This window comes from Pongo abelii, chromosome 20 (genome assembly GCF_028885655.2).
Source record: "Pongo abelii isolate AG06213 chromosome 20, NHGRI_mPonAbe1-v2.0_pri, whole genome shotgun sequence".
NCBI lineage: Eukaryota > Metazoa > Chordata > Mammalia > Primates > Hominidae > Pongo > Pongo abelii.
Genome location: NC_072005.2, coordinates 43,509,871 through 43,523,623, shown reverse-complemented (window position 1 = coordinate 43,523,623; position 13,753 = coordinate 43,509,871). Strand labels below are relative to the sequence as shown.

Here is a 13,753-nt window from a genome sequence, read left to right as displayed (position 1 = left end):
CGCACGCCGGCTGTAAAGGCATTGTAGCTGCTAGCTTGATTAGAAACACCATCAGGTCCCAGGCACTGTCACAAGCTGCATCTTGCCCTTTTTCTTCTTTTGTCCAGAGTCAGAACTGGAAAGGGGCACGTTTCCTACCTCCTGCCGCGGTGCTGTGGGCACACCAAAGACTGGATTCCGGTTCGTGTGGGGCCTCAACAAAGACCCACCAGAGGAAGGCCGGGTGTCAGAAGATCTGTGTACATCTGTCCTGAGGGGAGGGTCTGAGGCTTTTTGTTGAAACAAGTCTTGGAAAAAATGTGGGAGGGGCCCCACAGGCAGGTGCTAGAGGGAAACATTTCAGGGAAAAGGGACCTCAGTAAACTGACTCGAAGGCCAGTGCCACGGTGTTCACTGCTCAGAGAAGCCAGGGCTGCTGGGGCCTGGCTGGGTGTTCCCACTGCTGCCAGACACGGCTTTATGAAAGGGGCTTCCAAAACCTTGGGCCAAGTATTGGCTCATATAATAGAGATTAAAAAAAAAAAAAGCAAACATTTGTATGTATTATATAAGTGGACTGAGCAGAGGCAGGGAATTCCCCTGTAGGTACACTTGAGCTTGAAATACACAAATGTTGGGTGAAATCTGTTGTACTTGTTTTTAACTTTTCATGATGATACATTTCAAACATATCAAGGCAAAAAAAGAGTATAATAAGCCCTCATTGTCTGGCTTCAATAGTTCCACTCACAGACAATCTTATTTCATCTCTTATTCACCCATGCACACTTGAGCCCCTGCACTCTCTGCCTGTCTGTATTATTTTGAAGGAAATCCGAGATATCTTAACAGTTTAATCATAGATATTTCAGCATGAGTATCTTATAGATAAGGACTTTTTAGGTTGGGCATGGTGGGCTCATGCCTGTAATCTCAACACTTTGGGAGGAAAAAGGGAAGATCGGTTGAGTCCAAGAGTTCAAGACCAGCCTGGGCAACATAGAGAGATCCCATCTCTACAAAAAAATTAAAAATTAGCTGGGCATGGTTGTGCACACCTGTAGTCCCAACTATTCAGAAGGCTGAGATGGGGGATTGCTTGAGCCCAGGAGGTAGAGGCTGCAGGGAGCTATGATCGCGCACTGTACTCCAGCCTGGGTGATAAAGTGAGACCCTATCTCAAAAAAAAAAAAAAAATCCAAACCAAGAAGCACTGGCCAGAGGGGTATTAAAGCCTCAGGGCCCGGCCAGGCACAGTCGCTCATGCCTGTAATCCCAGCACTTTGGGAGGCCAAGGCGGGCAGATCACCTGAGGTCGGGAGTTCGAGACCAGCCTGACCAACATGGAGAAACCCTGTCTCTACTAAAAATACAAAATTAGCCAGGCATGGTGGCACATGCCTATAATCCCAGCTACTTGGGAGGCTGAGGCAGGAGAATCGCTTGAACCCGGGAGGCAGAGGTTGCGGTGAGCTGAGATTGCACCATTGCACTCCAGCCTGGACAATGAGAGTGAAACTCCATCTCAAAAAAAAAAAAAAAAAAAAAAAAAAGCCTCGGGGCCCAAAGGGACATGGGATCTGTTGTGGGGCTCCCCCAAAACAGGGGGAGACCACGTGTGGAGTGAGGAGGCCGGAACTAGTGAGAATGGTCCTGCTTGTCTGCCCCATCTGTTCGTCTGTCTGTTCATCGAAAGACCACACAGTGAGTGTTTAAGAGCCTAGACTCTGGAGCCAGTGGCTTGCATAGGAATCCTGAATTTGAGACTCACCAGCTCTGTGACTTGAACTTCTCTGTAACTCAGTTTCCTCTTACAAGACATGGGAATAACAACAGTACCTACTCCAAGGAGTGGTTCTAAGGATTCAATGAGATATTAGCTGAGAAGCATTCAGAACAGTGCCTCCTACATAGTAAGAGCTCGGTGAATGCTGGCTCGTATCATTAATTCAATAGATACTTACTGAGCATCTTTCACATGCCAGGCACTGTCCAGCAGTTAGAGATAAGCGTGGTGAGCACCATCTGGGGACAGGAACAAGCCGAGAATCTCCAGCACCTGCCCTGTTTAGGTAGGAGGCCAGGATTCAACCTGCACCTGAGACCACCAAAAAGTCTAGAACCACGACCCTCATAGAGTTGACAGAGGAAACCACTGTGATGTCCCTTCCCTGCACCCCATCCACTGGCAATGTCTTTGGAGCACAGCAAGGGTAAGACGCATTCACACGCTAAGCTCTGCTGTTGCTTCCACCAGAGCCCACAGCACCCACCAGAATACACAACAATGAGGGCCAGAGTCAGTGACACAACAGGCTTCAGGTCCAAAGCATCAGTTTGTTTATTTATTTATTTATTTTGAGACCGAGTCTGGCTCTGTCGCCCAGGCTGGAGTGCCGTGGTGTGATCTTGGCTCACTGCAACTGCCGCCTCCTGGGTTCGATTGATTCTCCTGCCTCAGCCTCCCAAGTAGCTGGGATTACAGGTGCCCACCACCATGCCCGGCTAATTTTTTCTATTTTTAGTAGAGATAGGGTTTCACCATGTTGACCAGTCTGGTCTTGAACTCCTGACCTCAGGTGATCCGCCCTCCTCATCCTCCCAAAGTGCTGGGATTACAGGCATAAGCCACCATGCCTGGCTCCAAAGCAGCAGTTTAGAAATGAGCTTTCAGGCCGGGCGTGCTGGCTCATGCCTATAATCCCAGCACTCTGGGAGGCCAAGGCAGGCGGATCACGAGGTGAAGAGATCGAGACCATCCTGGCCAAGATGGTGAAACCCCATCTCTACTAAAAATACAAAAATTAGCTGGGTGTGGTGGTGCGCACCTGTAGTCCCGGCTACTCGGGAGGCTGAGGCAGGAGAATCACTTGAACCCAGGAGGTGGAGGTTGTAGTGAGCCAAGATCGCACCACTGCACTCCAGCCTGGTGACAGAGCAAGACTCCGTCTCAAAAACAAACAAACAATCAAACAAACAAAAAACAAAGAAATGAGCTTTCAAACAGGCCAAGACCTTTCCTTGCCTTCCTTAGTCCCACTGCCCACCCTCCTCCCAACTCCCCAAAGACTCCTCTCTTTCCTGGGAGGTAAGGTTCCAGGTTCCAGCAAACCTAGAGGTCAATTTAAGGAGTGGACCTCTCAATCATTCAGGTCTCAAACCAGCACACCGACACCAATGTAAACCCAGAGATCAATGCTGACAAACTGGGACTTCTTTTTTTTTTGAGACAGGGTCTTTCTCCGTCACCCAGGCTGGAATGCAGTGGCACAATCACGGCTCACTGCAGCCTTGACCTCCTGGCCTAAAGCAATCCTCCCACCTCAGCCACCCATGTAGCTGGGACCACAGGCACGAGCCACCACACCCAGATAATTTTTAAAATTTTTGTAGAGATGGAGTCTCGCTTTGTTGTCCAGGCTGGTCTCAAACTTCTGGGCTTAAGCGATCCTCCTGCCTGAGCCTCCCAAAACGTTAGGATTACAGGTATGATCTTCTATGACCAGCCTCAGAATCGATTTTGTGCAACAAGTCCCTCCTATGGTTTTCATTGCTCAAAACTCAGACCCTATCCCCCTTAAATACCCTCCAATACAGCATATAAAACAGGTTTAAAAGTATACACTCTGCACCTGAGCTCAAATGCTGCCTCTGCCACTTCCCAACTTTGAGCAAGTGACCTCTCGTTGCCTTATCTCAGCTTCCTCATCTGTGAAATGGGAATAACCGTAGTCCCTGGCACCTCCAAACACAGGCAACACCCACCAACACTAAGCGCAGTGCCAGGCACATACGGCAAGTTGATGGACAGTAGCTCTTCGGTTAGCTATAACAGCTTGTGATAAACCTGCTTTTCATCATACATCTGCCCTTCTCTACCAAGATAAAACAGGAGTGGCATGTCTGATCTATCACTGAACTACCACCTTTGATTTACATGTGAATCTCATACCCTCGGCCAGTGCTGTCCGATGTGGTAGCCATTAGCCACATGTAGCCACCGTGTACTTGAAACATGGCTAGTACCAACTGAGATACGCTGAAAGTGTAAAATACATATTGTATGTCAAACGCTTAATGTGGAAAAAAGGAAGTAAAATAGCTCACTAATAATGTCTATATTGATTACATGTTGAAATGACGTTTTAGATGAAATAAAATATATCATTAAAATTACTTTCCTGCTTCCTTTTACTTTTTAAAATATGGCCACTACAAAATTTTTAATTACCTATATGAGCCTCATCAGTGACCCACATTTTTTTTTTTTTTTTTTTTAAGAAGGAGTCTCGCTCTGTTGCCCAGGCTGGAGTGCAGTGGCACAATCGTGGCTCACTGCGACCATCACCTCCAGGGTTCAAGTGATTCTCTGCCTCCCTCTCCCGAGTAGTTGGGATTACAGGCGCGTGCCAACAGACTCAGCTAATTTTTGTATTTTAAGTAGAGATGGGGTTTCACCATGTTGGCCAGGCTGGTCTCAAACTCCTGAACTCAAGTGATCCGCCCGCGTCAGCCTCCCAAAGTGCTGGGATTACAGGCATGAGTCACCGCGCTCGGCCCCACATTATATTTCTAATGGACAGCAGTGTTGTGGGCTTTTGCGAACCAGTGTCTTATTCAACTTTATACTGTCAGTGTCAACCATGGAGCCTGACACACAGGGTAGGTGAAGAAATGTTTCACAGATGGACAGATGAAAGATGCTCTCCATACTTTCAGTCTTTTTTTTTTTTTTTTTTTTTTTTTTAGAGACAGAGTGGTGTGATCATAGCTCACTGTAGCCTTGATCTCCTGGGCTCAAGGTGTGGTAGTGCCTGGGCTCAAGTGATCCTCTCACCTCAGCCTCCTGAGTAGCTGGGATTATAGGTGCACATCACCAGGACTGGCTAATTTAAAAATTTTTTGCAGAGATGAGGTCAGATGCGGTGGCTCACGTGTGTAATCCCAGCACTTTGGGAGGCCGAGGCGGGAAGACCACCTGAGGTCAGGAGTTTGAGACCAGCCTGGCCAACATGGTAAAACCCCATCTCTACTAAAAATACAAAACTTAGCCGGGTGTGGTGGCAGGCACCTGTAATCTCAGCTACTGGAGAGGCTAAGGCAGGAGAGTCATTTGAACCCAGGAGGCAGAGGTTGCTGTGAGCTATGATCATACCACTATACTCCAGCCTGGGCAACAGAGTGAGAATCTGTCTCAAAAACAAAAACTTTTTTTTTTCGCAGCGATGGGGTCTATGTTGCCCAGACTGGTCTTGAACCTCTGGCCTGAAGTAATCCTCCCACCTCGGCCTCCCAAAGTGCTGGGATTACAAGCGTTAGCCACCATGCCCACTCAATATTTTTAGTCTTAAAAGCACCCACTACTGTCCTCACATCTAACCAGGGCTACCCTTCATTCAAAATATGCCCAATCTGCAGCAAATCAAAGTGTACACAGGTCATGGTGCCAGAGCAGGGAGCTGGGGCCCTTACAGGTCCAAGAATCATTGTCTTAGTTACTGGGCTATAGTGTGATACTTTAACAGCCCACACGGCTAGTGTGCTTAAAACACCATTTCCAGCTGGGTGCGTGGCTCACATCTGTAATCTCAACACTTTGGGAGGCCGAGGCCGTCAGATCACTTGAGGTGAGGAGTTGGAGACCAGCCTGGCCAACATGGTGAAACCCCGTCTCTACTAAAAATACAAAAATTAGCTGGGAGTGGCGGTGGGCGCCTGTAACTCCAGGTACTCAGGAGGCTGAGGCAGGAGAATTGCTTGAACCCAGGAAGCAGAGGTTGCAGTGAGCCCAGATCACACTCCAGCGTGGGCGACAGAGCAAGCCTCCAACTCAAAAAAAAAAAAACAAACAAACAAACAAAAAAAACACCTTTTCCAGCCAAGTCCCAAGTCCCCTTGCAAAGCTCACCCAAAGGAGACACCCTGCTCCCTCTCCTTAGACACTACACTTTGTTTCAAGCTAACCTGTGCCTGGTATGGCAACCAAGCAGTCAACCTTGTTTTACTTGACAGGCTCTGCTGGAGGGTCTTTAGTTTTGAAACCACCACCAAACCATCCCTATCGCGTCTCATTGAGAGCAAAAATGATGCCACAACATCCCAGGCGGCCCCTGCTGCCACATGAATTAGGTACTAAATATAGTCTAAAGTGCTTTGCATGTCAAACAACAAGGAAAGGAAATCTGTGTCCGCTTCCTCAATCTGCCTCTGCCTAGTAAGGAGGGCCCTGGAAGAGTTTAGAATGCAGGTGAAGAGCATGGAGGGTGGAATCAGTTCCCTCATCTGTAAAATGAGTTCGATCAAGTTAATTACTTCACTGGACTACTGTCAGGACTAACTGAGGAATGTGTGAAATGCTTAGAAAAGCATCTAGCACAGAGTAAGCACCAGGTAAGCTGCTATCATTATTATTACTTTATAAAAAAGTAGGCCAGGTATGGTGGCTCGTGCCTGTAATCTCAGCACTTTGGAAGGCTGTGGGTGGAGGATCACCTGAGTCCAGAAGTTCAAGATCAGCCTGGGAAAAACAGATCTCTACAAAAAATAGAAAAAATGTGGCCAGGTGCGGTGGTTCACACCTGTAATCCTAGCACTTTGGGAGGCCGAAGCAGGCAGATCACCTGAGGTCAGGCGTTTGAGACCAGCCTGGCCAACATGGTGAAACCTGTCTCCTCTACTAAAAGTACCAAAAAAAGTTAGCCAGGTGTGGTCGCACATTCCTGTAATCCTAGCTCCTTGGGAGGCTGAGGCAGGAGGATCACTTGAGCCCAGGAAGCAGAGGTTGCAATGAGCTGAGATCATGCCACTGCACTCCAGTCTGGGCGACAGAGCAGACCCTGCCACAAAAAAAAAAAAAAAATTAAAGCAGTATAAACTTGAAAACTAGGAATTCACTCTTCTCCAGTCACACTAATACTCTTTGTAGCAAACTCACTCCCACCTCCGGGCCTTAACACTTGCCGTTCCCTCTGCCTGGAACATTCTTTCTCCAACTTTTGGCATAGCCAGTGCCACTGATTAAGGTATCAGTTCACATGACTCCTCAAAGAGGCCTGGGAGGCCTTCCCTGACCATCCAAGCTAAAGTAACCACCGCCATCTTGCCCCATCAGCCATTTTCTCTCCACTTACCGTGTTAAATTTTCTCCATCACAGTTAAAACTATCTGAGGAGGCAGGATCAGGATTTTTTTTTTTTTTTTTTTTTTTTGAGACGGAGTCTCACTCTGCCGCCCAGGCTGGAGTGCAGTGGTGCAATCTAGGCTCACTGCAAGCTCCGCCTCCTCCTGCCTCCTAGGTTCACGCCATTCTCCTGCCTCAGCCTCCTGAGTAGCTGGGACTACAGGCGCCTGTCACCACACCTGGCTAATTTTTGTATTTTTAGTAGAGACGGGGTTTCACCTTGTTAGCCAGGATGGTCTCGATCTCCTGACCTCGTGATCTGCCCACCTCGGCCTCCTAAAGTGCTGTGATTACAGGCGTGAGCCGCTGTACCCAGCTAGGATTTTTTTTAATTAAAAAAAAAAAAAAAAGAAAGAAAAGGCTGGGCACAGTGGCTCACGCCTGTAATCCCAGCACTGTACAAGGCCAAGGCAGGCGGATCACCTGAGGTCAGGAGTTCAAAACCAGCCTGGCTAACATGGCAAAACCCCTCCTCTACTAAAAATACAAAAATCAGCAGGGCATAGTGGCGCATGCCTGTAATCCCAGTTACTCGGGAGCCTGAGGCAGGAGATGGGCTTGAACTTGGGAGGCAGTGGTTGCAGTGAGCCGAGATTGTGCCAGCCTGGGTGACAGCGAGACTCCATCTCAAAAACACAAAGTGAAATGATCCTGTTTATTGTGTGTCTTCCCGGGCTAGAATGGCTAGAATGTAAACCCTAGGACAGCAAGGATCTTGTCTGTCTTCTTGACTGCTGAATCCTCAGTGCCTAGAATAGGACCCTGGCACACAGCAGGGTCTCAACACATCTGTCAACTCAATAAAATAACAATAGTAGCTAACTGCACAGGGCTAATGACAGCCTAATGTGCTGAAAGTCTTGCAGACATTTCATTCAGTCTCCAGCGACCCCCGAGATAAAGACTACTATCATACCCATTTTGCCAATGAAGAAAAAAGCTCAGTGCACATCTTACAAGTTAGTGGCTATACTGTGATTTGAACTTGGTCTGCCCGCCACCTAAGCCACCTTCCAACCATGGCACACTTCTCGCAAATATGAGGAGTGCTATTTCCCACTGATGCTCCACCACCAGCCCCTCACCCCCACCACCCACTGTGGTCAGGCCACTTTACTGGCTCCTATCTTCCTGGGCAAATCTCCTCCCTTCTTTCAGGGGCAGCTGGATCCCTCACCTTAGGCCCCCAACATCTCCAAGCGGGATCCCTGCAATATAACTTTTTCTTATTTCTACCTGGTGTTTCAAATGATTGAGTTGGCTCTTCCTGTGAATTTCTCTGGGTTTGAAAGAACACATATAGGCTGAGGCGGGAGGATCATTTGAGGCCAGGAGTTCGAGACCAGTCTAGGCAACACAGTGTGAGACCCTATCTCTACAAAAATTAAAAAATTAGCTGGGTGTGGTGGTGCACACCTGTAGCCCCAGCTACTAGGTAGGCTGAGGTGGGAGGATCACTTGAGCCCAGGAGTTCAAGGTTACAGTGAGCTATGATGATGCCACTGCACTCCAGCGTGGGCAACAGAGTGACCCTGTCTCTAAAAAAAAGATCACAGCTGGCCCTGCCCTGAAGGCTTGACATAGATAATCTTACGGAACCTCTCAACAACCACCCTATAAAGAAGACACGGGTATCATCCCCATTTTCAGAGCAGGACACTAAGGCCCAGAAGGACACATGATTTACCCAAGGTATCACAACTAATACAGGATAGTCACAGTGTGAACCCAGACCATGTGGCCCCAGAGTTTGTGCTTCAGCCACTAGGCCATGCTGCCTATGTGAAAGGATACTTTTTATACTTTTTTTTTTTTTTTTTTGAGACAGAGTGTCACTCTTGTCACTCAGGCTAGAGTGCAGTGGTATGATCTCGGCTCACTGCACCCTCTGCCTCCCTGGTTCAAGCAATTCTCCTGCCTCAGCCTCCCAAGTAGCTGGGATTACAGGTCTTTATCATCACACCCCGCTAATTTCTTTTTTTTTTTTTTTAGATGGAGTCTCGCTCTGTCGCCCAGGCTGGAGTGCAGTGGCACAATCTCAGCTCACTGCAAGCTCTGCCTCCCAGGTTCATGCCATTCTCCTGCCTCAGCCTCCTGAGCAGCTGGGACTACAGGTGCCGGCCACCACGCCTGGCTAATTTTTTTGTATTTTTTAGTAGAGACAGGGTTTCACTGTGTTAGCCAGGATGGTCTCGATCTCCTGACCGCAGATGATCCGCCTGCCTCGGCCTCCCAAAGTGCTGGGATTACAGGCGTCAGCCACCGCCAAGGATACTTATTAGATGTGTGTTTGCTGAGGTAAAGAAATCTCAGCGGGGCCAGGCGCAGTGGCTCACGCTTGTAATCCCAGCACTTTGGGAGGCCGAGGCGGGCGGATCACGAGGTCAGGAGATCGAGACCACGGTGAAACCCCGTCTCTACTAAAAATACAAAAAATTAGCCAGGCGTGGTGGCAGGCGCCTGTAGTCCCAGCTACTTGGAGAGGCTGAGGCAGGAGAATGGCATGAACCCAGGAGGCGGAGCTTGCAGTGAGCCGAGATTGCGCCACTGCACTCCAGCCTGGGCAACACAGCGAAACTCCGTCTCAAAAAAAAAAAAAAAAAAGACATCTCAGAGGAACAACCTAAAGGACCAGCAGTGGGGGAATGCTGGAATAAAGCGTGGTCTCTCTGCACTGAAGAATGTGGGCACAGCTGTTGAAAAGGATAAGCCAGATCTATATGTAATGACTTGGAAGGACATGCCTAGCCATTAATTGAAAAAACTGGGTTACAAATAGGTGTAGCTTGATCCCTACCCCCACCTTTTTTGGGGAATGGTATGGGAGGAGGAAGAAAACAGTCGATACACACAAACATAATCAATATAAACACAGAAAAAGATAACTGAAGCATCTGTCCAAATCACAAGGGCAGAGAGCACATCCATTTTGTTCATTATGCTATCTCCAACACCTAGCAATAGACACTTAATAGATACTCACTGTCTGAATAAATGGTTATCTCTGGGGACATGGGGTTTTGGAGTGGAGGGTGGCACTAGGTATTTTCCCTACATCTCTGTATTGTTTGACATGTTACAACAAGCATGAATTTCTTGCATAACTTTTTTTAAGCTAAATTCAATTCAATCACATACATACACACATGCACAAAAGGTCATGACCAAAATAGTCCTTAAAAAAAGGAAGCAATAGACGGGGCACGGTGGCTCACGCCTGTGATCTCAACACTTTGGGAGGCCAAGGTGGGTGGATAACCTGAGGTCAAGAGTTCGAGGTCAACATGGCGAAACCCCATCTCTACTAAAAATACAAAAATTAGCCGGGCATGGTGGCACGTGCCTGTAATCCCAGATACTCAGGAGGCTGAGGCAAGAGAATCGCTTGAACCTGGGAGGTGGAAGTTGCAGTGAGCCGAGATCGTGCCACTGCACTCCAGCCTGGGCCACAGAGCAAGACTCTGTCTAAAAAAAACAAAAAGGAAGCAATATCAGTCTTGAAGAATACACAAATGCACAAATTGATACAACACCCTCTCATTCTTTTTTTTGTTTGTTTGTTTTCCTGAGACAGGGTCTCACTCCGTCACACAGGCTGGAGTGCAATGCTGCAATCACAGCTCACTACAGCCTCAACATCCCGGGTAGCTGGGACTAGAGATGTGTGCCACCACACCTGACTAATCTTTTGTAGAGATGGGGTTTCGCCATGTTGCCCAGGCTGCTCTCAAACTCCTGGGCTCGAGTGATCCACCCGCCTCAGCCTCCAAAGTGCTGAGATTACAGGCATGAGCCACTGCACCCTGCCAAATAGCCTCTCATTCTAATAGCTAAAAACACTTTATTTTAAAGGAAATGATTATTGAATTCTTTTATTAAAATGTAAATACATTTAATTTACATTTTACAACTTACTAAACCTCTGTTTGAAATATATCAGTAAAATATATTTTACAGCAAAAAAAAGAGGCACCAATCACTGCACATTCTAAATTCCACTTTTGATTTACCACCTAACAACTGCAATGTCTGAAACACAGACTCACATTTAACTCTTAGATCATTCATTCTACACCGACTGCTAAAAAGCCACGTGCTGCTGTCACTAGTCATGGAGAACAACTAAGATTTTTTTTTTAAGCCACTGCTTTATTTCTTCAGGTTAACAAAATGCTTAGGTAAATTTGTTGGCCATCACAAATATGATTGAGGCCACCGGTTTCTATCATCAAATGAAATCACAATGACAGGTTTCTGACAATAAACTCAACCTAAGAGGAGCGCTAATAAATGCCCTTCCCAGCCTCTTCTTGGGTGTGTGGTATGTGTGCTGCCTCCTGAAATGCCCAGGATGCCCACCCTCCCACACAGGATATTCTAAGCCGCTGACACCATCTAACTTTTCTGAAAGAAATTAACAACTCAGCCGATCTTTACCAGGCTAAAATCACAGAACTGGGTCCCCTGAAAGCCAGGCTTTCATTCACACACATCCACAGCCACTGCTGTCTAGCCAAGTCTATAACGTCTTCTTGCCCTTATTAATACATATGTTACATAGGTTTACGTATGTTAATCCCTAATGACTTGACTTAACCTTGTCACAGCCAGGCACGGTGGCTCATGCCCTACATTCCCAGCACTTTGGGAGGCCAAAATGGGTAGATCACCTGAGATCAGGAGTTCGAGACCAGCCTGGCCAACATGGTGAAAACCCCATCTCTACTAAAAAAACAAAAACTAGCCGCATGTGGTGGCGGGCACCTGTAATCCCAGCTACTCGGGAGGCTGAGGCAGGAGAATCGCTTGAACCCGGGAGACGGAGGCTTCAGTGAGCTGAGATTGTGCCACTGCACTCCAGCCTGGGCTATGGAGCAAGACTCCGTCTCAAGCTGAGGGGAACTTTCAGTGCCCATCAGATGGGAGACCAATATGGGCCAATGAAATGGTGTTTCTATGAAATGGCAGCTTCGTCCTTCTTGCTAGTCGACTGGATATGGGAAGGCTGGGGAAGAAGAGCAACTCCCAGGTTTCTGGCTTAGGCAACCAGGTCAATGCTGGCACATTTGCCAAAATGGTGACTACTGGTTCCAGGAGGAGAAGGAGTTCAGGTTGGACATGCTGAGTTTATGGTGCCCAAGAAACAGCCACTTCTTTGAGCCACAGCATCAAAGAAGCACAGGCTCCACATCTGGAGCTGGAGTGCAGAGACTCAGTGGCTTTGGGACACAAAGGCAAGAGCTGGCAGCACCAGGACAATAATTAAAGCACTGGAGTGAACATACTGGCTCTATGGGGAGGGGTGTGTGAGCAGGGGACTGCTGATGGCAGGTTAGACCCATTTCTTCTTCGGCCTTTCTACTATAGTGTGTTCCATAATTTAATCTTTGGTGAGTAAAATTTGGGAGGGAGGGGGAAGATTAAAAAAACACTAATCTTGTGCCCACTCTGCCATGTAGGTACAAACAGAAGCAAAAAGGGCCTATTAAAAAAAAAACAGCAAGATACATTTAATCATTTAATAAGCACTTACTGTGTGCCGGGCCTTGTGCAAAGCACTAAACATGAATTATCTCCTGGAACCATCCAAACAATCCTGGCACAAAAGTCCTATGACTACCATTCCACAGATGGGACACTGAGGATGGGAGCAAATGTGTGGGGGAGCTCAGGGCTGTCATGTCACAGCCCACAGTCAGGCAGTCTCTGGGCCAGATGGAGAATATTGAAGAACAATTATAATACATAAGAGCTGCTACTTAGTGAGAGATGGCGCTGGACTAGAAATACAATCTCAGCAAATCCTTACAACCCTTTGAGAGTGATCTTGCTATTATCCCATTTTGTAAATGAGGAACCTGAGATAGTAGGAGGGGAAGTCAACTGGACCAGTTCCGAATCTGGCCCTCGGGGGAGACCAATACTACGGCCAGAGCCCCACCCTCAGAGGGTCTCTGGGCCACTAGGAAAACGCTGAATAAATGGTACCATTTACTGAGCGTTATGTGCCAGCTGCTGTGCTAAGCACTTTACACATGGTATTCTCACTGCATCCTGAAAACAACTCGACGAAGTGGTTGCTATTTAAATCCCCATTTTATAGATAGGGAAACCAAGGCACAGAGAGGTGAAGCCAGTTGCCCAAAGTCACACAGCTGGTAAATGTTCAAATTTGAACCTGGGGTCTTTCTGCTTTCCAAACCAACGCTCTTAACAAAATAATCTCGGTTAACAGCAGCTAGCCTGCATTGGGTGCTAACTAGGGACTCACCCCTTTACATGCACACGCTCAACTAATCCTCACCCTATGCAATCGATAACATCTTCACCTCATTTTTCGGAGAGCTAACAATAACCCAAACACGTAGTAAGTGCCTCCTATGTGCCAAATGTTTTATTATATTATCTCAATAGAATCTCCGCCAAGACACTCTCCTACTCCGTTTTGCTGCAGGGGAAATTGAGGTTCGGCGCGGTTTCCCCAGATCGCAGCTCCCGAGTGGCACAGCCGGGACGCGAATCCACCGCTCCCCGCCTCCAAGCTCTTCCCCACAGCGCCGGGGTGCACGCCTGGAAAGTTGAGCCATGCGGGCA

General features: G+C 47.6%; 1 protein-coding gene across 4 annotated transcripts in view; it reads right to left on the bottom strand.

Moving 5' to 3' along the window:
* SIPA1L3 (signal induced proliferation associated 1 like 3) overlaps positions 1 to 13,753 on the bottom strand; it is a 299,853-nt gene that overhangs the window by 284,026 nt on the left and 2,074 nt on the right. The window lies entirely within an intron of this gene.